This window comes from Mus caroli, unplaced genomic scaffold (assembly GCF_978045245.1).
Source record: "Mus caroli unplaced genomic scaffold, Mus_caroli_1 scaffold_12, whole genome shotgun sequence".
Classification (NCBI taxonomy): Eukaryota; Metazoa; Chordata; class Mammalia; order Rodentia; family Muridae; genus Mus; species Mus caroli.
In genome coordinates, this window is record NW_028227267.1 from 88279483 (window position 1) to 88307063 (window position 27581).

The following is a 27581-nucleotide window of genomic DNA, read 5'->3' on the forward strand; positions in this document are numbered from 1 at the left end:
GAAAGTTTCTAATTTTAGTCTCTACAAATCATTAATGTCCTAATACTTTCCATATAATTACGACTTAATTTTAATTTATTTATCAATCACAAATAAATATAGGTAAAAGTACCTAATTTGCATGCTTCATGCACATTCTATTAGTGTCTTAAAAGGATAGAATTTGAAAATTATTAGTTCCTATTAGAAAAGGAAGAGAGCACTAAGAAGTGTGGGAAGCTGCCTGGTCACTTGCCAGTAACTGAGGCATTGGAGGAAAAAGCAGGGGATCATTAGTTCAAATCCATCTTAGGATACCTAAGAAGACTGTTAAACTGCATCCCCTGGCAGGGGGAATATAAAGAAAAACTATGTGATTTAAGATATAAATTCCTCACATATTTTCTTATAGGCTAAAACAGAGCGTGGTGCTATAGGGACTTGTTTGTATTTGGTAAAGAAGACCTCGTCTCATGCTTGGTATGATTACATTTATCTGTTGCTTTGCAATTCAAACCTAATAGGTGCTTAGCTAGCTTAATGGGTATTATAGAGAAGAAAGGCGTTTGTTTTACATTGCTGCATTATCTGAAGTCTTCAAGAAACAGTGTGATTACCAAAGAACAGAACAGACAGGTGTTTGAAAGTATGCCTGTAACACACAAATGATAGCATTTTCATATGATAGGGAGGGCAGCATCATTCCACATCAATGACACCAAGTCTGAGAAAATGTAGAACAATGGATCTACTCTCTTGCTACCCAAAGAAGATCTATGAAGGAAAATTAATAAGTAAATGCCTTCCTTTCATCATCATGGCATTTGGGAGTATTAAGCGCTCGGTAGCCCATTAGTCAGTTTAGTTAATGACTCTGCTTATCCTTTTAATCATGTGCAACACACGGACCGAGCTTCATTTAGTTTCAAAGTACCTTTCAGAAGCATGAACGGAGTCCTACTTGTAGAAAATGTTACTTTCTCAGAGTAGGAAACATACTCTCTCAAACCTTTTAAATTGCAGGGTATTTTTAGAAATTGTGTCTTGATTCAGAGTAAACAAAATGAAAATCAATACAAAGTTTAAAGACACCAGGGCTTCAAGGCTTCAACTTTTTAATCAGTTTAGTTAATGAATATCAGCGTCAAATAATTAAGCAAGCACACAAAAACCATTATAATATGATGTACTTCCTAACATAATGTTGAACTTTGTATGTTTCTGTATATAAGTTAATAGTTAAAGATCCTTAAAATAGATTGGACATCAAAATTTAAAGTAAGATTAATATTTTAAGTTTATCAATATTGAAATCACTCTTCCCTCTCTTTGAGTAGATTGATCCTTTGTGTTACTAGGAAATTTTGCACTATTATGATCATCAGAATCCCAATCCATTAAAAAGAATGTGTATTGTTCACTGTTAAGTCTACAATAAATAGAACAATTAAGTCTTTTCTTCTTTAGTTAAAAGAACTAACATTAATCAATATTTGTGAATATCCGAGTTTAGTACTTATGGATCATAAAAATATAAATCTAGCCTAACTGAATAAAATTGATACCTATTGTTAGTTATTAGACTAATAAAATATCCATGACCCAAAACTAGTAACTATTTTGTTTCCTTAATGTTCTTTCTCCCCCTCCTGTCATGTTGTCATCAATTCTTTCTTCTCTCATCATAGCTCTCACAATTCTAGCATATTTAGTATATATTATCTTGCATATATTGTTGCATATATTCATTTTAATTCACAGCAATAACATTGTTATAAAATATCACTCCTAATTTTCATTCAAATTTATAATTACAAAATCTGTCATCTACTGTGTAAGACTAATTTATGGCTTCTATTTGATAGAAAGGAATACATACTTTTAATATTATTCTCTTTTATACTATAGTTAGTATATGTTTTGTCTAGGATATTATTGTCTAAGTTATTACAAACCCAAGGAATGGATCTGACCTTCATTAACACAACAGATGCAAAGTGATATATCACTGTTCTTTTAAGATACAGTCATTACTTAGTATATTTTACCATTTCTTAAAATTTTTATTAGCTTTTTGTTACTTTTTCTTATCATATTTATCAATTTTCATTTATTTTACTTCTTTTCTACATTATTAATACTTCGCTCTTATTGGTTTAAGTTAAAATTATCATACAAATTTACCAAAATGTCTTTAGATTAAAGGTTTATAAACTTTCTTCCTACTAAGGACTGAGTTAAAAAAAAAAAGATTCAAACTACCATAGTACTGATATCACCAAAGCAGTCATAAAAAATATAAAGCCAAATGAGTGTGATGTTTTCCAGTAGAGAGTTGTTTACAAAAGTAAGCATCTGAAGATTTGATTTATAGGTTATATCTTGCTGACACCTAAGGTAAATGGTAAAATTGCCATGATAAATGCCAAGTATGCTTATATTTTAAAAAAAAAAATCTGAAGCATAAAATCATTAGAAAAGACAGAGAAGGGTCAGAAACTGGAGTGTCATGAATGATGAATTTAAAACGTTAATAGTTAATTTCATCTTCCATTTCCCAAAACGAAAGTTTTATTTCTATATTTTTGTCTTAGAAATCATATTCAGACTCCATCTCCCCAAATCCTAAATTTTCTTAAAATTAGGGTTTCCACCCTAGGACTTCCAGATCTGTGTTCATTCAGAGATGATTCACCAAGCCCTCAAGAGACTGGAGACCCCAGGGAATTCAGAGGTCAGGTGGGATGGGGGGATGGGGATGTCCACATGGAGACAGTGGGGTGGGGTGGAGGTAAGAGATGTGGAAGAGCTAGAGGGTGGATTGGGGGTTGGGAGTAGTAAAATATGGAGTGTAAAAAATATAAATAAATAAATAAATAAGGCTTCCAGTGTATGTGGAGGAAATTGTGGCAAACATTCTTTAATTTAATACTTCAATGTGTTATTTATTATTATGTAAAGTGATTTCTCTTAGTCATGTTAGAAATACTTAAAATTTTTGGTATAACTTACTCTATAATTTTATGTTTTTATTCCTTTCTGAGGATTCTACAAGTGCACCCCAAAGGTTCCTAGCTTTTGTCTGTAAGCAAGCATAAGGTTTGCTGGACTGATGACCCAAGCATGTTTGCTTAATTCACTGAGGCAAAGAAAAGAGAGGAGAGTTTCTTCATCTTCCTCCAATAAATCAACCTATTTATTCTTAAGTGCTCATTTTCCACCTTCTTTTCCATGTAGTAAAGGATCTGTTCTAGGTCTTAAGGCTAAACTTTAGACATGGAATTCTTTCATTTTTCCTACTTGGCATCCTACTGTATTGACATCACCCTTGCCTTTTGAGTTGCTAATAAACATATACAATAGTGAAAGGACTCTGAGGCCTCTTCTATTTAGAGTATGTAAGTTTTCCTACAACGCCCATTATTGGATTTTTAAAATAATTGCTTACAAAGTACTTGCTTGCAAATGTTATCTTTATTTTCCAATAGCATTAAGATTTTTATCACAGTAAAAATAATTAAGAGTTCATCTTTTTGTATGTCTGTCACCGCTATGATAGATCCTCGAACACGATGTCACCTAGTTATCAGCATGATAAGAACTGCACTGGATGAAATTTCTCTATAAAGGAATGTTAAAACACTAGAAAATAAAGCCTGATTTCCCAAGTATAAGTAACACTTAAAATAGAGGCAATGATGGCTTAAAAAGTCACATATTAACATACCTGGGATCCAAAGCACATAAATAGAAAATATAACAGAATAGAAAGGACCTATTTCATTTAGTGGAGAAATACAAATATGAAAAGGATAACCTGGAAATATGGGTGATTGGTTTTGATGTGGTTGTCATTGCTTCAAGCCTGAGACCACATGGTCTGTGAGGTGGAAAGGTTTTCTCACACAAAAAAGCCATAAACTCAGTTTCATTGTTTCCCCTTTGCTTGAAATTCTCAGTCATTTTTGAGCAATGGGCTCTGCATTTATCAGTTACTCTCACATTCTTTAATCAGTACTATTAAATAACCCTTTAAATCTCCCACTCTCCTATATTTTTCATATTTAATGTTTAGGAATGCAGTAAATGACTGCTTTCTTTTTACTTGTATTACAGATATGCTTAAGGAGTGATGATTTTGATAAAATGGCCGTCATTTACAGACAGCATGGTAAATATAAAAAAAAGTAAAATTCATGACATTTGAGAGTAATTTATGAAGAAGATTATAATTGTTTCTGAGAATATTTGGAGAAACTAGCTTTATTTATTTAATATTAATATGTTTTAACATATAATGAAAATGAATGTATATGGGTAATTAAAAATCTCTTTCATTACATGAGTTTTACAATTTTCTTCTAATGAAAATGTATTGTTTGCAGAAGAATCCCAAATGTGTGCATGCAGTATCGTGGCACATGTCAAAGGACTCTGTGATTTATTCAGCCTTCTCTGATATGTTTTGATGACTCTTCACATTTCAGTCATAACATTTTTCTGAAACATAACTGTAATTACTTATTGAAAAGTTCTAACATATTCTTTACAAGTGCTAAATCCCATCATTATGATGATTTCTAGAAAGACTGTTAAAAATGTGGAATTGAAATAATATATTTAAATTGTACATTTTGTCAAGTTGTTCCAATCACAACATACAGTAAGAAAAAAAAAAGAAAGAAAAAAAAAGTTGTATATAGTCAGGAGTTTATAGAACTTTCAGTACATTGTTGCTGAACCTATTTTAATTATAGGGTATTAGAAAGAGATGCTCAGAAGGTGGACCTTGTGACATTGTCTAAGGCTACTGGAGAAGTGGGCCACCAAGGAAAGGCTGGCTTGGGCTTGTGGAATGGTATTCTGACTTTAAATAAAGCTCCATATGTCTTAAATGTGGTATCACTTCAGGAGCACACTGAGTGGCTCTGAATGTCATTACTTGGCAGAGGGAAAGAAAGCTTTCCAAGGGAGCCAGAGTCCCAACTATTCAGAGCTTCACAGAGTAAAGTCAGTGTCTTCAAATGGCAATTTTAAGCAAATGGGTAGGCAGTGCAGGCTGTGGAAAATTGGTATTATGCACTCCCTGTGGCTTGTACCACTTAGTTGCTGAGCCGCAGAATTTAGCCTGTGTAGATGCTCCTGGGTGGTAGTGAAGACTGGGACGACACTGAGGAAAATAAAGTTGATGGTGTTCAGCCAAGCATCCAGTCAGCTCACACTTTGCAGTCATTTGTAGGAGTGCAATACAAAGGCTAGGGGAAAGAAAGTCAACAATTGTCAGAAAACAGAGAAAAGGTTATGTAGAGACGACCTCTCTTTTAGCTTAATGCCATTGCCACTAGATAATTATCATGCAGGCAGCTGTTAAAGAGACAAATGCCAATATGTAGATATTGTGCCAAGAGTAAAAAAAGAATTGATTCTTCCTTATGAAGATATCTGAGGTCTCACAAGGCGCCATGATACTATTTGTACACTGCTTTTTGTAGCACCTAAGTTTGGGTTTCCTCTTAGGACTCAATGACTTAATAAAACACACACACACACACACATACACACACACACACATATTCATGCTCTCTTTTTTTCTAATTAAACTCACGTATAAAATTTCATAGGCAAAATAATATAGTAGGCCCTTGTTAACATTACTTTCTTTTTAAATTTGACTTGAAATATGTATTGATAGAATTTACTCACCCTCATATCCTACTATCCAAACTAATGCCTCATATGACATAAACATTTTCTTCTGCATAAGGTCCTAGATTAACTGTGCTGAAATAAAGATTCATGCTTTCCCAGATATTTCACATTCATTGGGTTTGGCCTTACAGGCTCACAAACAAAGTGAGCACATCAGTGTCATAAGGGTCAGTTACAACAGACTTGGAATTCACTTGGGCTACTGCCTGCTTCGTGCATAAGTATGAACGTGGGCCAATGCAAGAAGCATGCTAATAAACAGTTCTGCTTTGTAATGATGGGCTGAAAGGCTACATGGGCCATTTGTTCTGGCTTGCCAGGATAATGTATTGATAACAATGAGACTGATGTTTTGCACCTGATTTCAGTGAGCCCTTAGAGATTTCTGGCTATACAGCAGAAACGTGTTACATGGCTAGCTAAATATGAGCCTCTAGCCAAAACAATCATTCTAAGATCCCCTGTTCCAAGACTTGCCAAGCATATATTACTGATTTCTGATCCAGAAAAAAAAAACAATTATTCTATAATAGAAATAGACTGATTAGGACTAAGCTCATATCTGTTATCAGTAAAGATTTTGTTGTGAATGGCTATTATTTTTTTATTTTTTTATTTATTTACTTTTATTAGGTATTTTCTTCATCTACATTTCCAATGCTATCCCAAAAGTCCCCCATACCATCCCCCCACCCCCCCACTGCCCTACCCACCCACTTCCACTTCTTGGCCCTGGCATTCCCCTGTACTGAGGCATATAAAGTTTGTAAGACCAATGGGCCTCTCTTTCCAATGATGGCCAACTAGGCCATCTTTTGATACCTATGCAGCTAGAGACATGAACTCTGGGGTGTACTGGTTAGTTCATAATGTTGTTCCACCAATAGGGTTGCAGATGCCTTTAGCTCCTTGGGAACTTTCTCTAGCTCCTCCACTGGGGGCCCTATGATCCATCCAATACCTGACTGTGAGCATCCACTTCTGTGTTTGCTAGGCCCTGGCATAGCCTCACAAGAAACAGCTATATGAGGGTCCTTTCAGCAAAATCTTGCTAGCGTATGCATTGGTGTCAGCATTTGGGGGCTGATTAAAGGATGGATCCTTGGGTAAGAGAGTCCCTAGATGGTCCATACTTTTGTCTCAGGTCCAAAATTTGTCTCTGTAACTCCTTCCATGGGTGCTTTGTTACCAATTCAAAGAAGGGGCAAAGTGTCCACACTTTGGTCCTTGTTTTTCTTCAGTTTCATGTGTTTCACAAATTGTATCTTATATCTTGGGTATTCTAAGTTTCGGGGCTAAAAAACACTTATCAGTGAGTACATATCATGTGAGTTCTTTTGGGATTGAGTTACCTCACTCAGGATGATGCCCTCCAGGTTTATCCATTTGCCTAGGAATTTCATACCTTCATTCTTTTTAATACCTGATTAGTACTCCATTGTGAAAATGTACCACATTTTCTGTATCCATATCTCTGTTGAGAGGCATCTGGGTTCTTTCCAGCTTCTGGCTATTATAAATAAGGCTGCTATGAACATAGTGGAGCATGCGTCCTTCCTACCAGTTGGAACATCTTCTGGATATATTCCCAGGAGAAGTATTGCGGGATCCTCCGGTCGGTCTTACTATGTCCAATTTTCTGAAGAACCGCCAGACTGATTTCCAGAGTGATTGTTCAAGTAATCCCACCAACAATGGAGAAGTATTCCTCTGTCTCCACAACCTCGTCAGCATCTGCTGTCACCTGAGTTTTTGATCCTAGCCATTCTGACAGGTGTGAGGTGGATTCTCAGGGTTGCTTTGATTTACATTTCCTTGATAATTAAGGATGCTGAACATTTATTCAGCCATTCAATATTCCTCAGGTGAGAAATCTTTGTTTAGCTCTGAGCCCCATTTTTAATGGGGTTTTTTGATTATCTGGAGTCTACCTTCTTGAGTCCTTTATATATATTGGATATTAGTCCCCTATCTGATTTAGGATAGATAAAGTTCCTTTTCCAATCTGTTGGTGGCCTTTTTGTCTTGTTGACGGTGTCTTTTGCCTTACAGAAGCTTTGCAATTTTATGAGGTCCCATTTGTTGATTCTTGATCATACAGCACAAACCATTGCTGTTCTATTCAGGAATTTTTCCCCTATGCGCATATCTTCGAGGCTGTTCCCTACTTTCTCCTCTATAAGTTTCAGTGTCTGTGGTTTTATGTAGAGTTCCTTAATCCACTTAGATTTGACCTTAGTACAAGGAGATAGGAATGGATCAATTTGCATTCTTCTACATGATAACCGTCAGTTGTGCCAGCACCATTTGTTGAAAATGCTGTCTTTTTTCCACTGGATGGTTTTAACTTCCTTAGCAAAGATCAGTTGACCATAGGTGTGTGGGTTCATTTCTGAGTCTTCAATTCTATTCCATTGGTCTACTTGTCTGTCCCTATACCAGTACCATGCAGTTTTTATCACAATTGCTCTGTAGTAAAGCTTTAGGTTAGGCATAGTGATTCCTCAGGAGGTTGTTTTATCCTTGAGAAGAGTTTTTGCTATCCTAGGCTTTTTGTTATTCCAGATGAATTTGCAGATTGCCCTTTCTAATTCTTTGAAGAATTGAATTGGAATTTTGATGGGGATTGCATTGAATCTGTAGATTGCTTTTGGTAAGATAGAAATTTTTACTATATTGATCCTGCCAATCCCTGAGCATGGGAGATATTTCCATCTTCTGAGATCTTCTTCAATTTCTTTCTTCAGAGACTTGAAGTTCTTATCATACAGATCTTTCACTTCCTTACTTAGAGTTACACCAAGGTATTTTATATTATTTGTGACTATTGAGAAGGGTTTTGTTTTCCTAATTTCTTTCTCAGTCTCTTTATCCTTTGTGTATATCCAGCTACTTCCTTGAAGATGTTTATCAGGTTTAGGAGTTCTCTGGTGGAATTTTTAGGGTCACATATATATACTATCATATCATCTGCAAAACGTAATATTTTGACTTCTTCCTTTCCAATTTGTATCAACTTGATCTCCTTTTTTTGTCGAATTGATCTTGCTAGGACTTCAAGTACAATGTTGAATAGGTAGGAAGAAAGTGGGCAGCCTTGTTTAGTCCCTGATTTTAGTGGGATTGCTTCCAGCTTCTCACCATTTACTTTGATGTTGGCTACTGGTTTGCTGTAGATTGCTTTTATCATGTTTAGTTATGGGCCTTGAATTCCTGATCTTTCCAAGACTTTTATCTAAAATGGGTGTTGGATTTTGTCAAAAGCTTTCTCTACATCTATGGAGATGATCATGTGGTTTCTGTCTGTGAGTTTTTTTATATAGTAGATTACGTTGATGGATCCATATGTTAAACCATCCCTGCATCCCTGGAATGAAACCTACTTGGTCGGGATGGATGATTGTTTTGATTTGTTCTTGGATTCGGTTAGCAAGAACTTTATTGAGGATTTTTGCATCAATATTCATAAGGGATATTGGTCTGAAGTTCTCTATCTTTGTTGGGTCTTTTTGTGGTTTAGGTATCAGAGTAATTGTGGCTTCATAGAATGAGTTGGGTAGAGTACCTTCTGTTTCTATTTTGTGGAATAGTTTGTGAAGAACTGGGATTAGATCTTCTTTGAAGATCTGATAGATCTCTGCACTAAATGTACCTGGTCCTGGGCTTTTTTTGGTTGGGAGACTATTAATGACTGGTTCTATTTCTTTGGGGGATATAGGACTCTAGATTGTTAACCTGATCCTGATTTAATTTGGTACATGGTATCTGTCAAAAATATGTCCATTTAATACAAGTTTTCCAGTTTTGTTGAATATAACCTTTTGTAGAAGGATCTCATGGTGTTTTGGATTTCTTCAGGATCTGTTGTTATGCCTCCTTTTTCATTTCTGATTTTGTTAATTAGGATGCTTTCCCTGTGCCCTCTAGTGAGTCTGGCTAAGGGTTTATCTATCTTGTTGATTTTCTCAAAAACCAGCTCCTCATTTGGTTGATTCTTTGAATAGATCTTCTTGTTTCTACTTGGTTGATTTTGCCCCTGAGTTTGATTATTTCCTGCAGTCTACTCCGCTTGGGTGAATTTGCTTCCTGTTCTTCTAGAGCTTTTAGGTGTGTTGTCAAGCTGCTAATGTGTGCTCTCTCTAGTTTCTTTTTGGAGGCACTCAGAGCTATGAGTTTTCCTCTTAGAAATGCTTTCATTGTGTCCATAAGTTTGAGTATGTTGTGGCTTCATTTTCATTAAACTCTAAAAAGTCTTTAATTTCTTGTTTAGTTTCTGTTTCTATGATCTGTCCATTGATGAAAGTGGTGTGTTGAAGTCTCCCACTATTATTGTGTGAGGTGAAATGTGTGCTTTGAGCTTTACTAAAGTCTCTTGAATGAATGTGGCTGCCTTAGCATTTGGAGCATAGATATTCAGAATTGAAAGTTCCTCTTGGAGGATTTTACCTTTGATGAGTATGAAGTGTCCCTCCTTGCCTTTTTTTTTTTTTTGAAAACTTTGGTTTGGAAGTCCATTTTATTAGATATTAAGATGGATGCACCAGCTTGTTTCTTCAGACCATTTGCTTGGAAATTGTTTTACAGCCTTTCATTCTGAGGTAGTGTCTATCTTTTTCCCTGAGATGGGTTTCCTGTAAGCAGCAAAATGTTGGGTCCTGTTTGTGTAGCCAGTCTATTGGTCTATGTCTTTTTATTGGGGAATTGAGTCCATTGATATTAAGAGATATTAAGTAAAAGTAATTGTTGTTTCCTATTATTTTCGTTGTTAGAGTTTGCATTCTGTTCTTGTGGCTGTCTTCTTTTAGATTAGTTGAAGGATTACTTTCTTGCTTTTGCTAGGGCTTGGTTTCCGTCCTTGTATTTTTTTTTTTCTGTTATTATCCTTTGAAGGGCTGGATTCATGGAAAGATATTGTGTGAGTTTGGTTTTATTGTGGAATACTTTGGTTTCTCCAGCTATGGTAATTGAATGTTTCACTGGGTATAGTTGCCTGGGCTGGCATATGTGTTCTCTTAGTGTCTGTATAACATTTGTCCAGGATCTTCTGGCTTTCGTAGTCTCTGGTCAAAAGTCTGATGTAATTCTGACAGGCCTACATTTATATATTACTTGACCTTTTTCCCTCACTGCTTTTAATATTCTATCTTTATTTAGTGCATTTGTTGTCCTGATTATTATGTGCCGGGAGGAATTTCTTTTCTGGTCCAGTCTATTTGGAGTTCTGTAGGCTTCTTGTATGTTCATGGGCATCTCTTTCTTTAGGTTTGGGAAGTTTTCCTCTATAATTTTGTTGAAGATATTTGCTGTTCCTTTAAGTTGAAAACCTTCATTCTCACCTACTCCTATTATCTGTAGGTTTGATCTTCTCATTGTGTCCTGGATTTCCTGGATGTTTTGAGTTCAGATCTTTTTGCATTTTGTATTTCCTTTGATTGTTGTGCAGATATTCTCTATGGAATCTTCTACACCTGAGATTCTCTCTTCTATCTCTTGTACTCTGTTGCTGATGCTCTCATCAATGGTTCCAGATTTCTTTCCTAAGTTTTCTATCTCTAGAGTTGCCTCACTTTGTGTTTTCTTTATTGTGTCTACTTCCCCTTTTAGGTCTAGTATGTTTTTTTTTTTTTCATTTCAATCACCTGTTTGGATGTGTTTTCCTGTTTTCTTTAAGGACTTCTACCTGTTTGGTTGTTTCCTCCTGTTTTTCTTTAAGGACTTATAACTCTATAGCAGTGTTCTCCTATATTTCTTTAAGTGAGTTATTAAAGTCCTTCTTGATGTCCTCTACCATCATCATGAGATATGCTTTTAAATCCAGGTCTAGCTTTTCAGATGTGTTGGGGTACCCTGGACTCGGTGAGGTGGGTCTGATGATGTTGAGTTGTCTTGGTTTCTGTAAGTAAGATTCCTAAGTTTGTCTTTCGCCATCTGGTAATCTCTAGAGTGAGTTGTTATAGTTGTCTCTGGTTAGAGCTTGTTCCTCTTGTGATTCTGTTAGCCTCTATCAGCAGACCTGGGAGACTAGATCTCTCCTGAGTTTTAGTGGTCAGAGCACTCTCTGCAGGCAAGCTCTCATCTTACAGGGAAGGTGCACCAATATTGGACCTGCCTCCTGGCAGAAGATGAAGGCCTGAAACAGGGCCTGTCCCAGAAGCTGTGTTGCTTTGGCTTGTCCCAGAAGCTGTTAGCTTCTGTAATCCACACTCTTACCTGAGTAGACTAGTCTCAGAGGGATCTGGGAACCAAGATGATTACCCCAGGTGCTCAGGAAAAGCCCTCCTGGGTGGGAATGGACACCTTTCCTCTGGCAGGGAAGGTGCCCAGTTGTCTGGAGCCTGAAACGGGGTCTGCCTCAGAAGCTGTCCTCTAGGGACCTTGGGGGTGTCTGCTGACCCTGTGCCCATGGTGACCTCGTGCTGGTAGCCACAGGAAGGGACTTGTGACCCTGGTCAGGCCAGGTTTTCTGCTTCCCTAATGATGTCTCAGGTCCAGTGCAATTGGATTGGAACAGAAGTTGTATTCCACTCACTGGTGGTCCTAAGATTGTGTGAATAGTCCTCTAGGGACCTTGTGGGTGTCTGCCGACTCCATGCCCAAGGTGACCCGATGCTGTCACTGACCAGAAGGGATCTGTGACCCTTGTGAATGGCTTCTAATTGTGACATATAAGCTTATTTTAGTTCTGTGATTAACAGGCTGCATACTTTTCTCTTGCTATATTACATATCTGTAAATATTTTCATTATGTATACTTAACATTCTTGAGCAATCATCCCCCTCTTGAGAGTGCTGCTTCATTGATAGGGTCCCAGAAATGACCAAGTAACACGGTTATTTCCTACCTCCTCTGTCAATCTGATAACTTATCTGAGACACTGATAGAGCACAAGTTCTATAAGACTCAAGTTCTTCTCTTTTGATATCATGTACTAAATAGCATTCCTTGTAGTGTAACAACAGAGAACTTTACAAGCTGTGTCCATGACACCATCAAGTTTGGGGGCTGCCATATTATTTCTGCAACAAGTTACTTTGTAAATGAGAATTCCTCTCTCATGTCGATAGATCAATATCTGCTCTACCTCCAAATATCTATGATTTAATCTGAATCTGATTTCCAGATCCACTTTTTAAAAGGTCTTGTAAAAAAATAAACAAACAAATAAAAAGATCTAGTCATGGTACAGTTGTTGGCATTCCCAAACAAGTAAATCATGTTTATTCTTGTGAATAGTCTATGAATTAACATAGTAGGGGTGACTAAATCAAGCTACGAAATCATTTCTTTTCCCAAGAAGGATATAACATCTCCAGTACAAATTAATATGCCATGAGATGCTTTTCAGAAGACATACATGTAGTCATAAGAAGAAAATGTTCATACACTCTGAATTATTCATTGTGAACATATCAAAAATGAGAATCTCGGGGATCCTCTTGGAGCTCGGTTACCACCAGCTGTAGAAGACAATACTGGATAAAACCACAGGTCTCATTTCACATCTCAAATGACGTACACAAGAAGCCATAAACATGGAAATCACATCTTCCAGAATTGTACTACTATTCACAAAGGCTGTCAGAGTGTTGCACTCACTCTGAGATGAAACACAGACTCAAAAGAAATCATCTGAGAAATGCAGATTTTCACTTTCTGTTGGTTTATCCCGCTCTGTCTCCCAATGGACAAGACTACATTGGGAAATTAGCAGTGGCTCTCAGACAGTGCAATCCCACTCACCTTTCCTCCCAATGAGATGTTTGGACTTGATGCTTCTTACTCCAAAAGAGACATGATTTTTTTTTTTTTTTTGTAATGGGATGGAAAATATTTTCTGTGTAACAGCTAATACCACTGATGTCCTTCATATTTCTTCCCAATAATTACTATTGTTACATAATACCCATGACTATAGCATATGAAAGTTGATAGCAATCAGTAAAAGGAGATAAGAGTATTGGGCTTATCAGGTAATCGTTGCAGAATTCAAGGACCCAGTAGGTACCTCCTAATAGGTCCTAGTCCCTCTATAAATAATAAAAATATGATTCATAAGAGAATTAATATATGAATCCTACAGAAATTAATATATGAATCATGCCATCAAAGGATGAATAGAGATTTATGGAAGTGGGGATAATTTTGGAGGAGTTCTGGTTGAAAAACTGAACACCATCTGTGGCCTTTACACCAGCTGTACTAGAAAGGGATACAGTTTATTCATCATCTTCTAAAAATGGGGAAACTCCAGCAAACGGTACAATAGTTTTAGAATTATGTAGTAGTCATTAATACATGAGTCACAAATGGGAGAATATTATAAACACTACCAGAAGACTTTCTCTTCTTCTGCAGAAAGACAGTAATTGGCATTTTTATACTGAAACATATTTATTGGGTTTTCTCCATTCCCCTTGTTACAGAACAAGGTAGTGAGTGGCCCTAGCCAAGAACACAGTTTTAAGACTCAGAGCTCTTTTAATAAACAAGCACTTACTGGGCTGGGTAAAGTTTTCTTAGTAAACAGTGAATTTTCTTACCTAACCCTTCTCAGCATTAGAGTGCCCAATAGGTGTCACCATTTTGGGGGGGAGGGGGAGATCATCCTGCTTCTGCAGTTTCAAACGTGCTTCCTTTTTAACTCAATAAATGTTTTATATTTAAAATTGTTCACTTATTTATTTCTTTAACATGGAGGTGACTTACTGGATTGACTGATGTATTTCCTTGTCACAGTGACTAAATATTTGACAGAAATGACTTGAAAGAGGTATTATGTTCAGGGAGAAGCTAAGAAAACTCACTTCAAAGATAGAGGCTTAAAATGAAAGCTTTATTCTCTGAGAGTTCAAAAGGTAGCCATCTAGGAATCTGAACTCTGTTCTGAAGGGAAATTGTACAGTATTTTTAAAGGATGAAACCACAAAGCAAGGGGAAAGAGGTTGGACTATATCATTGCCCAGAAATATTTTGTCACAGGGGGTTGAACAAGGTGGTCCATTGGTGTTTGGTCTGCACCTGGGGCAGGTCAGACACAGGAAGGGTGTAAATATTAGTGGTTGGGGCATTTGATCTTAAGGTCCTTGACACAGGGCCTTAGAGGTCAGACTTCCAAGATGTCCTGAGATTCCTGGAGTTACTTTCAAAGGAATGATTTATTTCAACGCACGGTTTCAGAGTGGTTAACTCATTGTCATTGGCTCTGTTTTGAGAACAGTGAGAGGTTAGTTTAGGATCATGTCCTTGAGAAAAGCTGCTATCCTCATAGCACTTGAAGAAGAAGAGTATTAACAAGATGTTCCCAAGAATAATACATCCATGAGTATGTGGCCCCACTTTCCTAGTTCCTCCAGAAAAGTGCTATTTCCTTCCACAACTCCCTACATAGCACTGCTAGCTGGGGACCAAGCTGTCCAAACATAATCTTATTGAACATATTTCATGCTCAATCCTTAATAGTCTCCATTACAAAATATTTAACTTTCAAAAACAATAACATGGTGAAGGCAAAGCCTATGAAACAGCAGGGGATTCCACTTGAACAACATCCGGGATGTAAGTAGGGTCAAGGCCAAGCATGTGGTTTTCATTGGTAAAATGTCCAGCTCCAAGGGTTGTATGGGTCTTAAAATTACCTAGTCAAGTCCTGTTGTGAGCTATATGTTCCTCCCTTCCCTTCTCTTGTGCCTCTACAAACAAGCACAGGATTCTAAATCAGCCAAAACTGTGCTGCTGATCATGAGCACAGGGGCTAGCTCAAAAACAATAGTCTAAACTATTTGCAAAGCCTCCTTATGTTTGGGAAATTGTATCAAATATTTACATCTCCAAAGTTTATTATAATTTTTATCAGAGCTGTTCACTACCACTAGATATTGAAAAATAATTTATAAATTTCTGTTTTTTTTTTTTATCAGATTGATGTCTTGATTGACAAGTTTTAGACCCGGTATTGGTACATGCTTTTAATTGTACCACTTTGGAGGCAGAGAGATCTTTTGTGAGTTTAAGACCCGTCTGGTCTAAACAGTAAGTTCCAGGATATCCAGATCTACAGAGTTCCATAGTAATAGCATATCTCAGGAAAACCAAATTCCAAAAATCAAAGATAAAACCAAAGAGAGAGATAGATAGAGAAACAAAAACCAAACACCAGAAAAACATTTGGAATTTTTTACATCAAAACGTGAAATATCATTTTCTAACTTTCTAAAATTCATTGCTGTTATTAGAAAATTTGGCAGAATGATTCTCATTCTGGTACCATGTTAAAAAAGAATTAACATGGTAACAAAAAGAATTATCAACTTTTTTCCATTTTTATTATATGCATGTAAGTGTTTTACATGCATGTATGTATGTATAGCACGTTTACCTGGATTCTATAATGTGTGGGATGCTTGCTCTTCTGAGTGATATGATCTTAACCAGAGAATCATGTATCTAGCTCTTTTTGCTATTGCTATATGTTTTAACCTCAGAAAAATACTGTCATTTTTCTACAGCTATACTCTAATTTTAAAGTCAAAATATTTAACTGTTTTCTAATAAATTAAGTCATTTGTTTGAGAATCAAACTACCATTATGATGATGTTTACAAAATCTCCTTCTTGTCTCTTTAGGGCTACCTATTGTATTTTTAATTTTTCAGAGAATTTACAATTTTTAGTCTATCATAAATAAATCCTGTCATAAAACATCAAGATCATTCTTGAATGACACTGTACTTAATTCCTAATAATTTGATGTCTGCTGTTGTATGGATTCTTACTTCATGTATAGAGTTATGTTCAAAAAATCTATTAAAAATTAGATATATTCTTATTTGAACATATTACTGGACAGAAAAGATAAATGTTATATAAGTTTCACATATCAAAGAGGTCAAAGTGAAATCAAAACTTATCAATTACATCTCTGTTGTTACTAATAAATTCTTATGTAAATAAAAGTATTTGTCTTTAACTTTATTGTTTTAATGACATAGTATCATAATAAATAATAAAAGTGTGAGAAAAAAAAGCCTGAAATTCTAAACTTTGTTTTGCATTTTTCTGATACAAGCTAGGCTAATTGCTTTCATGCAACAAATGTTAAGCTTATATTAGATGTTGATCATTAAGGAACTTAGAGCAACATTGACCTTGAACAATTTACTTTACAGACACTGGCATATAGATATAACACAGAGCAGATGGGATTTGATAATTTCCTACTTGTAGTTAAATACTGTGAAAAAGGTTGTAGTACTTGAGAATGATTGCATCCATATTTACATCGCATCTGCTGTGTGTGTTTAGAAGTAATTCACCAAATTTGTATAGTTTTAGGATTTTCTAAATTGGTACACATAATTTGACCTACTGTACTTTAAGCAATCACATAGTTGGAATAAAAAGCTCAGCTAATTAAAAAGGAAAAAAAATATTTGAACGAGAATAGTGAAATCTAAACTTTACTTCTGTTATTAACATTATCTGTTAATTGAAAACCTGTAAACATAACCCAGTAGACATACAAAATTTATTTGTTTAATTTATTTGCTGCTATGGATGGAGTGATTTTTATCATTGTGTCATCTCCCCAGATGAGGCATTGCAAGATAATGGAAATTTTGCTTTTGATCAGATTATTTTATTGCAGCAAGAGAAAAGCCATTGTGATGGCTAACTTTATGTTTAAAGTTTAAAATCTCTGTGTTAAGCAAAATTCGAACTCCAAATGTCAAGGGCTATTAAGCGTTAAATTTTGACTGTTCTCCTGATTCTATAAACAAAATGGTTTTGCCAGAGAGGACCTTCTGCTTCCAGAAGAACAAATTGTGACTTTGTATACTTTGTCTTTATAAATGCGGGACTAGGTGGCTGGGTCCTGTACTCATAGGTGTAGACTTGAGGACAGTATCTCAGTTAAAGTCTCTGTCTCTGTCTCTGTCTCTGTCTCTGTCTCTGTCTCTGTCTCTCTCTCTCTGAGTGACTCAGACTTAGCACATTTGGGGGCTCCCTGAGATTTAGGCTTTCATCCAGTTCTCTCTGTTTTCCTGGCTTGCTTTGAGACCCTGCAACTCCCAGGATAATGGAATCCCATCAGTTAGGCCCAGAGCTTATATTGAGCCACCAACCAGCAGGTTCTCAACACTTAGGCTGTGATTAAAAGCATTGGAAGACCTCTGGAGGCATATGTAAGGATCTTGATTGTATCATCCATGTGTGGTGCCTTTGGAAAACCTATCTGCAGTATTCATTTCCAAGTTGGAAGGACCACCAGGTTTCTCTTGCCCTTGTTGGAAAAGGAGAGATGGAAATCGGACGTTAGGTGTATGAATGAACATGAGCTGCAAGTGTTTGCTTTTGTTGGGATTCCCCTGACTATGAGAATGGTTTGTTCTTTTAAGTTACTGTTTGATGGATCTGTGTTTTTTGGTGTTTCCAAAAGTGTGTTGTAGATCGTGGTACTAGGTGTCTGATGAAGGAGGTGTGAGAGAACTCACCTGAGCAGCCCAACTGTTGTATGTGCACATTCCATACATACTTCTTAGTGCTTAATGTTTCTGCACTAAGATCCCTCCTGCAACATCCTATCTGTGGCCAGGGCTCAGATATTTCTTCTCTGTAAGCTTTTGTGTTGTTTTAAGATTACTCTGTTCCCTCCACCAAGTCAGTGGATTCAGTTTTACAGGGATTCAGATTTGTTATTTGTTTGTTTGTTTGGTTGATTTTTATGGGTTTTTTGTTTGTTTAACATATGGGCAATATTAAATTGTTTTCTTATGGTGTCCTGCTTCATAAAAAGCTTGTTCTGCGGTTGGTTTATGGCTCCTCCTTCTTAGACCCAATCATGATTGTTTAAATGTTTCTTCCAAAATCTCTTTGCTATGTCAGGCAGGTCACTTGACTTGTGACAGAGAAAAGAGAGCAAAACAAGACAAAATGGTAGAATATTACCAAAAGAGATTATTACTACTCAGCTAATCTTCATTTGGGTTTTGGTTTAACTCCATAAAACTTTTGCTAAAGTATAAATCTTATCTAAGATTTCTAAGACTGATATGTACAATTTATATATCTCATGATTTGTAATATGGTTAAAAATCTGTACAATATTTAACAAAAGTTAACTTCAACCTTAGAGCAAGAGGGCTGATAGTTGAAAATCTACACACAGGTAATATTACTTTACTACAGTAAACTGTATTGGATAAATTACATTCAACTTTTATCTTCAAAGAAATTTATGTTCCAGGAGTAATAGTGGATCTCTAAGGTATTTTTGATTAGGATGGATTTTTATAAGGATTCTTGTCCTAAGAATAAGAATAATAAATGAGGAAAATCATACAAATAAAAGTTTTAAGAAAAAAATGGAACATCAGTGCAGGCAAATGTCTGATGATTAAAAATGTAATAATATTAATTCTTCAATTAAGGCAACATAAATCAAGCCTTGTTTACTGTGTTCGGTAACTCTGCTCTATTTTAAAATTGGCTAAATAACAGTCTTTCTATGCCAGTTCTGTCTCAGAATAATGTCATGGGTTAAACCAAAATATTTGTCCTTGAATGTTCTCAAATTCCTTTAAGTCTGCAAACATCATTGGCTTGGTACATGAAGAGATTCTTCCAGTAATTTTGCCAGTTCTAGTTTTCATTTTAAGTAGAGGGCTCTAACCAGATACATATCTGAGCTAATAAAATATACCAGCTCATGACTCAAAAGATGAGGCCTGACAAATCCATTAAAAAGGACCAAGACAGAGAATGCTTCCAGAAGCAGAACCAACTATGAAAGCTTCAGAAGGAAGATTTCTCCAAAGGAGAAAAATAAGCCGGCCCAGATCATCTCCTGGCTCAGGGCTTCTTGCCTCTGGCCATGTTTGATAGCAACCTGACAGTCACTATCAAAGACCAGCATCCTTATTTGGATCTTGTGATTAAAAATATGATTGAAATCAAAATAAAGCAAAACAGGAAAGTTTTATATCATGAGGTAAGATCTGATCAGAGTTTAATACAGAATAAGACGGTATAGATATGAATTATTGAGAATCAGGATGATCTAGAATAAAAAAGAAGAAAAACAATTAAATTATATAGAGAAGGAGACGAGAGACTAAGGAGATAGGACAATGGCTATAAGCACCCAAAACTAGCATGCCCCTGTCTTATCATATACCAAGACAATGGCCTAAGCAGTTTGGCAAAAGTCAATGGAATATTTCTCCTTATGTAAAGAATATTCAGTCCAACAGAAAGTGACTTGAAAATATATATCTGGCCTCTTTGCCTTTGCTTACTTTGTTAAGCTTTAGCTATTTGGATAAACTGAGTCATACAAGGAGCTATGATATTCTATAATGATGTACAATAAAATGATTTTTAAAAAGTAAGATTCGTTGTCTCTATTGGCTGCATTTATGATTTGAACTTTTCTTTTGGTACTAAAATAACTTCAGTTCAAAATGGAAAAATTTAAGGCTATTATTAGGACAGGTATGTTTATAATCACTCATCTTATAAATGACCGAATACTTCAACATCTTCCTAAATATGCTCGCATTCATCCTAAAAGCAAATGTAATTCATCTACAGGGATGAGTTTACCTTCTATGTTTTCAAGGTTAAGCTTAAAACAAGTAACTTTAAAAAACGAAGAAAAGAAAGTTTATTTAAAGTCAGAGGTACGTACATAATAGTTAGCCTTGAAATACTCTTCAGAGATCTGCTGAATAATATGCAGAAGGGCAGAGAGTATGGCATTTCAAGTGTTTGTTGAAAAAGGCTTCCCATGCTAGCAAACTGGCAGCTTCAGGGGCAGCCCTAAGGACTCCTCCAAAGAAGTGACTCCACCAGGGTTTAGGTAATGCTAAGCAATGAGCAAAATTGCCCATGACTTATCCACCTCTCCAAAACCCCAGGAACACTGACAACAAGCAGGAAACTGGAGAATTCTTGATGCTTCCTTGTCTTGCTAAAGTAGGCTTGTTACTTTAGGTTAGTCACCCACAGGAAGTCTCTAGCTTTTTAAATTTGTTTGTTTGTTTGTTTTATTTCTTTATGTTTTGTTGTTGTTTTGTTTTGTTTATTTGGATTGTTGTTGTTGTTGTTTTGAGTCTGACAACTAAAGGCTGTGTGGCAGTCAGAGAGTTAATGGCATCCTGTGTGACCACTAGAGACTGAAGTCATTCTGCTTGCATAGAGATCCTCTGACAATTTTCCAGGAAGCTGGTAGGTCATTTTTCCTTTCAATTGAACCAGCCCCAGTGGGTTATAAGGTATGTGTAAGTACCATTGGACCTAGTTGACTTTCCAAATATGCAAAACACTCAGAGATTAGCACTATGTAATCTATACAACAAAGCATTTTCCAGAATATGGGCAGGACAAGGGAACATCCTGAACCACCATCCTGAAACAAATAGTTCCAAAGATAACCTAGGTGAAGCAGTCTGAATGTTTGCTGTCATTTGTTCTCAGCAAATGCCAGATGAGCTCAGAAATTCAAAACTAAGATGATGCTAATATTGAACATAGCCAAAGTCTAATGCAGCATGGAAAGACTCCATCCCTTGGTACCAGTTGCTTCCTCACAGATCAGAGTTGTGTACAAAGCATGGATTAAGAGGCCCTAAGAATATGAGCTCCCTGTATTCCTCAGAATTTTCTTTGAGTCATTGTATTTCCAAATCCTGTGGCTCTTCCATGGACCCTCCCTTCATTTCTTCACACTTGATAAACTCACAGGGCCTGACTAAATCTGTTTAGACCTACTCAACCGGCCTCTGCCTCCTAAGTGCTGTGATTAAAGGTGTGTGCCACCACCAGCCGGCTATGATTGACTATTCTTAGGGCATCTCTGTATTCATGTGACCGACTTCCACTCTTCAAGCAGGCAGACCACCCAGCTGTCCACCACCATATTGAAACTCCCAATCCTATTGATGCAGTTTTAGTTTGATGTTTTGCTACCTGTACATAGCAATAACCATGCAACCAAGACCAACACACAAAGCCCACTATGGGTGCTCATTGAAGGAACTCTGGGCATCTTGAACATAGTGAGCATGGCTCTGGTAAGCCTTGCCTTCCTCCACCATTACCTTTGACTTGCAAAAAACCATTACATTACATTCCTAACACTAACCAACAAGGCCTATTCCCTTATTTAGCCACTTCCTCCTCCTGAAGCTGACTACTCAGGTTCAGCTATCAAAGTATTGAAATCCAGCTATCAAAAGCTCCCTTTTGGCTGTGCTAGTTAATGTGTCCAATTAAAATTAAACACCTGATTATAACACAGGATCTCCCCCAGTACCTCTAAAACCTGTCCTTTTCCTTTATTCCATGTCTCTTCTTTATCCACAGGCAGTCCTTTGTCCTCTAGGACAAAGACTCCACCCCCTTTTTCCTCTATCTCCTGTCTTTATCATCTCTTATTCCTTGCTCTTTGTTTCTGTTGTGCTCCTTTGTGCCGAGAACTTGGTATTGTGGGTCCTGAGCCAATACCTTTCTGGACACTCATCTTCATGTTTCTTACCCTCAGGTACACCCATTGCTCCTGGTAGCCAGGACCATGCATTCATGTCTCTCCACCTCTTGGTTTCTCTGAAGTATTGGTCTGTGACACCAATACATCACTGTTTCGATAAATCTACTCCCAAATATGCCCCAGCAATGAAAACACAAGGCAACTAATATGAATACATGTTGTGTGCCTAGATTGGGCAGATCTACTACCACTCTACCATCTTCCACATCTATGAGGCCCCTTAGTACTTGCAGTTTTTCCAGGCCATGTGCTTCTCTGCTTTTCTTCTTCTCCTCCTTTGCATCCTCTCTCTCTTCCATTTTCTCCTTCTTCTCTCTCACCTTCTGCTTCACCTTCCCTTTTATCTGCCCAATCATCAGCTCTCATTTATTTTACAAATTAAGGTGGGAAGCAGGTTTTACATGAAAGCACCTGAGTGCTGACTCATTCCTTGTTTGTTCGAAGCCACTCACTGGAGAAAGAAGGAATTAACATCAAATATAATTAGCCCCAGGACTGTCCACAACACATCATCAATTGTGTTGTGTGACAAAACTTTTCCTGGAAGACACACATACACCTACTTATCCCCAGTAGGGAGTCCACCATAAACCAAAATAGTGATTCCACCAAAGTTCAACCTGGTAAACCATGGAATTGTATTCAAGTAAGTTATAGGAATGTGGTAAAGGAATTACTTATGGTTGCACAAATGACTCAAAGATGTCCCATACCTGATATTCAATGAAGCCTGGGTTACAGCTCACCAATCTGGCAACCTGTAGCATACTGCACAGCCTGCAGGCAATTTGATAGTTGGAGAAAGCTGATGCCTCCTTTGTTTTAAACCTCTTCCAAGCAGCTCTGCTAGTTTCTCCTTCTTCTAGGTGGCTGCTCTGGTCACTGAGTCTTTTCAGGGACTTCCTGAATCTGTTTTGACTTGTTAACCTTCACTTTTAAAGAGCTTCCCTGCAGGGATAGAATATTTCAGTCAGGAGGAAACTGTTACACAACACCTTGGAAAGGTTTTAGGATTCTCTGGAGAAGGACTGGGGAACTGTTAACAGTAAAACTTAAATATCTTAGCTAATTCCTTCCCCAGTAGGACCTGGCTTTCGCTCCCATGTGTGTGTGTGTGTGTGTGTGTGTGTGTGTGTGTGTGTGTGTATGTGTGTGTGTGTGCATTTGTGGTTTACATGTGCAGAAATGTGTAAACAAAACATATTAATTCTGTTACTGCACGTTTGTATATTGTTTCAGAACTGAGCACCCCATGATTTGTTGATATAGGTAGGAGATCTGCTGTTGCTATAGCACACTCTAAGCTTCTATTTGTCTTTCACACTCAGTGTTGCACTTTTGGGTACCAATGTTAAAGTTAGTATTTTTGTGTGTGAATCAAGCGACCTATATTGAAAGAGGTTGGAGGTCCTTGAACTATCTCCTGTATCTCTTGTATTATCTCCTGTATAGTCATTCTCAGAAGAGGAGGCAGAAGAGTGTATCCTCACAGTCTGAGATTCTTACGTTCCTATAATAGAATTGCTATACATTGGAGTGAGGAAACCCCCAGAAAAGAGAAAATGAGCCCATCTTCCAAGGACTACAGCAGATTACACTCCTTATATGCTCTTTAGGACCATCCAAGAACTATCCTGGTCCCAAACACTCAGTTGTGAATAGGAGAATGAATGGTTAAACAAGGGGTCTAAAAGAACTACTTAGGTTGAACCTATGTAGGTGATAAAAGTCCAGACTCTCTTCTGAGGTAAAAGGTTACTCTGTATACCATCACATGCTCCAGAAAGAAAGAGAGTCCAAGATAAGATAGGACACTAATATGTTACACAAATTGGCACCCGGAAGGGCATTGCCTTGTGTGGGTAATACTAATTTACCCAGGTAAGGTAAAGAAAACTAGACAGAGTCTGTTAAAACATGCTGCAAGAAGAAGAGGCAGTAAGGGAGCACTGGTTACAAGGCTGAGAAGGGAGAAATCTTTCCTAACAATTAAGGAAAAGAAGCTGCCTTTCCTGTTTCCTGTTTCTTTTGTGTGGGATCCAGATTTACATAGACCGCCAGGGAACTCATTTTCTTGTTGCGTAATAAATTTTAGCACATAAGTTGGGGGAAACTCCACTATTCATTAGTGATTAGGATCCCGGTGTCTGAATGAGGAATTTAAATCAGTGTTGAGTCAGGCTCCAAATAGTCTTTCTGTGATTGTAAAAGTTTGGGAAGTCAGCTTTTGTTTCTGGTTGTTATCTCTAAAATAGGCACCATAATTCTCCCTTGTAACAAAAGATGGCAGCTCTGTACCAGTAGTAGAGACAGCCCCAAAATGCTTGTTTAAGATTATATCTGTTCATTTCAGTGTGTGTATGTGTGTGTTTGTGTGTATATAAATATTTAGATATTTAGTAATACTTGACTGTTTAAACACTTTTTTTTCTTTTCTTTGATGTTTTTCAGCCTTACATTGTTGTTTAAAATTTTTAAGTGTTTCTGACCTAAATTCTTGTTAAAATTTATTTTATAGCATGGACATATTTCAGGTCAAAGATACCTATTACATAATGAAAGAGAAAAAGGAAAAAAAATTACATGAAATGCTTATTTATGAGAAAAAGTTCTTGCTTGTTGAAGGCACCTTCGGGCACCAAAAGTAAAAGCTAATTTTTCTTTAATGTTAAGGACAGTGCCTTGGTAATATTTGAGATGTACTGCCCAGAGGCATCCTGTCATCTCATCCACTGGCTGTTCCTTTAAAAAAAAAAAAAAAAAAAAAAAAAAAAAAAAAAAAAAACCTCAGGTAAAGAGAATCTAAGATTTTGGGCAACAGATGGTCAATTAGTTTTCAGTATAGCATTGGATTTCATAAAACAAAAGTAAATTCTAAATATTGTGAATAAAAGAAAATATATCCTACAGCATGTCTTTGATGATTTATTTATTCAAGTGGTGTTATTTAAAATAAATCTGCTGCTGTGTTTAAAAATATATCACAAAGAATTTATACCTCTGATGAAACTATTATCCAGGGCATACACTAATTGAAAAAAATCATACCAACTTTTCTTTTGTATTGTTTCATACGTAACATTTAAATTTAATTCATATTTCAAACATTAAGTATGGGGACTTGCAAAAGATATGGTTCTTAATGTATATCCAATCATCCACTTTTTAAGTATGTTTGTGGTGTGTGTGTGTGTGTATGTGTGTGTATATTTGTGTGTATTTTATTTTGGCTATTAATTCACTAGGTTAATCATCAAATTGTATAGTAATGAGATATTTTATTTAGTTGTTATTTTAATAGACTGAAAAGTCTCCACCTGTTTTTTCTTGTTGAAAGTAGTAGTTATTCTTTTTTTTTCTTTATTTTACTGAATGAACATTTTGGAAAATGTTCATCTCAAAACATTTTTCATATATGTATATAACTTTTTATTGATCCTTTGTGAATTTCACAATATGGACCCAAATCCCACTCATCTTCCTGTCACTATGTTCCTGCTCTCAGTCCTTCCAAACTCACAAAGAGGGGAAAAATAACTGGTTGTGGAAATAGCAATGTATTGTATAAGAGTGTATCCCACAGTATTCCCTCTTGTCCATACTTTGCTTGCAAATGTTCATTGCAAAGAGTCATTGGTCTAGTGTAAGGTCACTAACTCCTGCTACACTATCCATACTTGACAACTCACCAGGAAATCCTCATTGATATCCTCCTATGCCCTCTGTCATGGAGATCATAAAGCTCTGCATTATAGGACCAGCCCCTTCACATACCCAGCACTTCAGAGATGAGTTAGATATTGGGGTGGGCCAACTGTAAGCCCTAGATCTGGAGTTGAGAGCCAGTAGGAATATTTATGCTGTCTTGCCCATGCAAGGTGCAGGTCCAGCTCTCCCTAGTGATGGTGTTGGTGACAGGTGGAGCCAACTCTCTTCCTCTCATGACACCAAGGTCACCTCTAGGCCTTCCTCAGGTTAAAAGAAGAGGTGGTGGGCATCTGGCCCTTGCCCATGTCAATTTATAGCATACAAATAGCATGGACACTGACTCAGATAGGTCAGTTTGTGATATCACAGGCTAGGACCACACCATTGTATTGGGTGGTGTCAACTCATAAGAGGCTATTCATCCCCATAGATGATTTTCCAGCTCTTCTACACTTCATTGTGTATACATCCTTCTGCTTCTCTTTCTCTTCTATCTCTCCATACCTTGCCTGCTCGTCTTAGTGGAACTGGTATCTCTGGGTGTCTGGATTCCTCTCAGAGATGGTATGAACTTGCCAATCTGGGGTCATCTCAGGTGCTATCTCTTATCTAGATTTTTAACATAAATTACTGTACTTATAAAAATATTCAGTTGCTCACAGAGGGGAAAGGGAGGGAATTGGGAGGGAAAGGGGATGGGTGGGCAGAGAGGGGAACATGCTCTGGTATTGGGTCAGGGGATAGGACTGAAATCCCTGAGAGGCAGCATAAATAATGGAAACATTCAACCTCCGGAGGTTGGGGGGACCTTCCAGAATTCACCAGAGACCTGGGAGGTGAGACACTCTCAGGACTCAAAGGGAGGGACCTTAGATGAAATGCCCTACATTGTGGAAAGGGAACTTTTAGAGCCCACCTCCAGCAGAAAAATAGGGCATAAAGTGAGGGATTTGGTTGCCATCTCACAGTCAAAATTCTGACCCATAATTGTTCCTGTCTGAAAGAACTGCAGGGATTGAAATGGAGAGGAGCCTGAGGAAAAGAAGATCCAGCAACAGGGCCAAAGTAGGACCCTGATCAAAGGGAGTCCCCAAGGCCTGACACTATTGTAGAGGATACAGAGTGTTCACAAAAAGGGACCTATCATGACTACCCCTGTGTCTTAGTCAGGGTTTCTATTCCTGCACAAACATCATGACCAAGAAGCAAGTTGGGGAGGAAAGGGTTTATTCAGCTTATACTTCCATACTGCTGTTCATCACCAAGGAAGTCAGAACTGGAACTCAAACAGGTCAGAAAGCAGGAGCTGATGCAGAGGCCATGGAGGGATGTTCTTTACTGGCTTGCCTCCCCTGGCTTGCTCAGCCTGCTTTCTTATAGAACCCAAGACTACCAGCCCAGAGATAGTGCCACCCACAAGGGGCCTTTCCCCCTTGATCACTAATTGAGAAAATGCCTTTCAGTTGGATCTCATGGAGGCATTTCCTCAACTGAAGTTCCTTTCTCTGTGGTAACTTCAGCTGTGTCAAGTTGACACAAAACTTGCCAGTACACCCTGAAGACCCAACAAGCAGCTGAAAGATTCTGATGCAGATATTTGCACCCAACCAATGTATAGAAGCTGCTGACCCCTGTGGT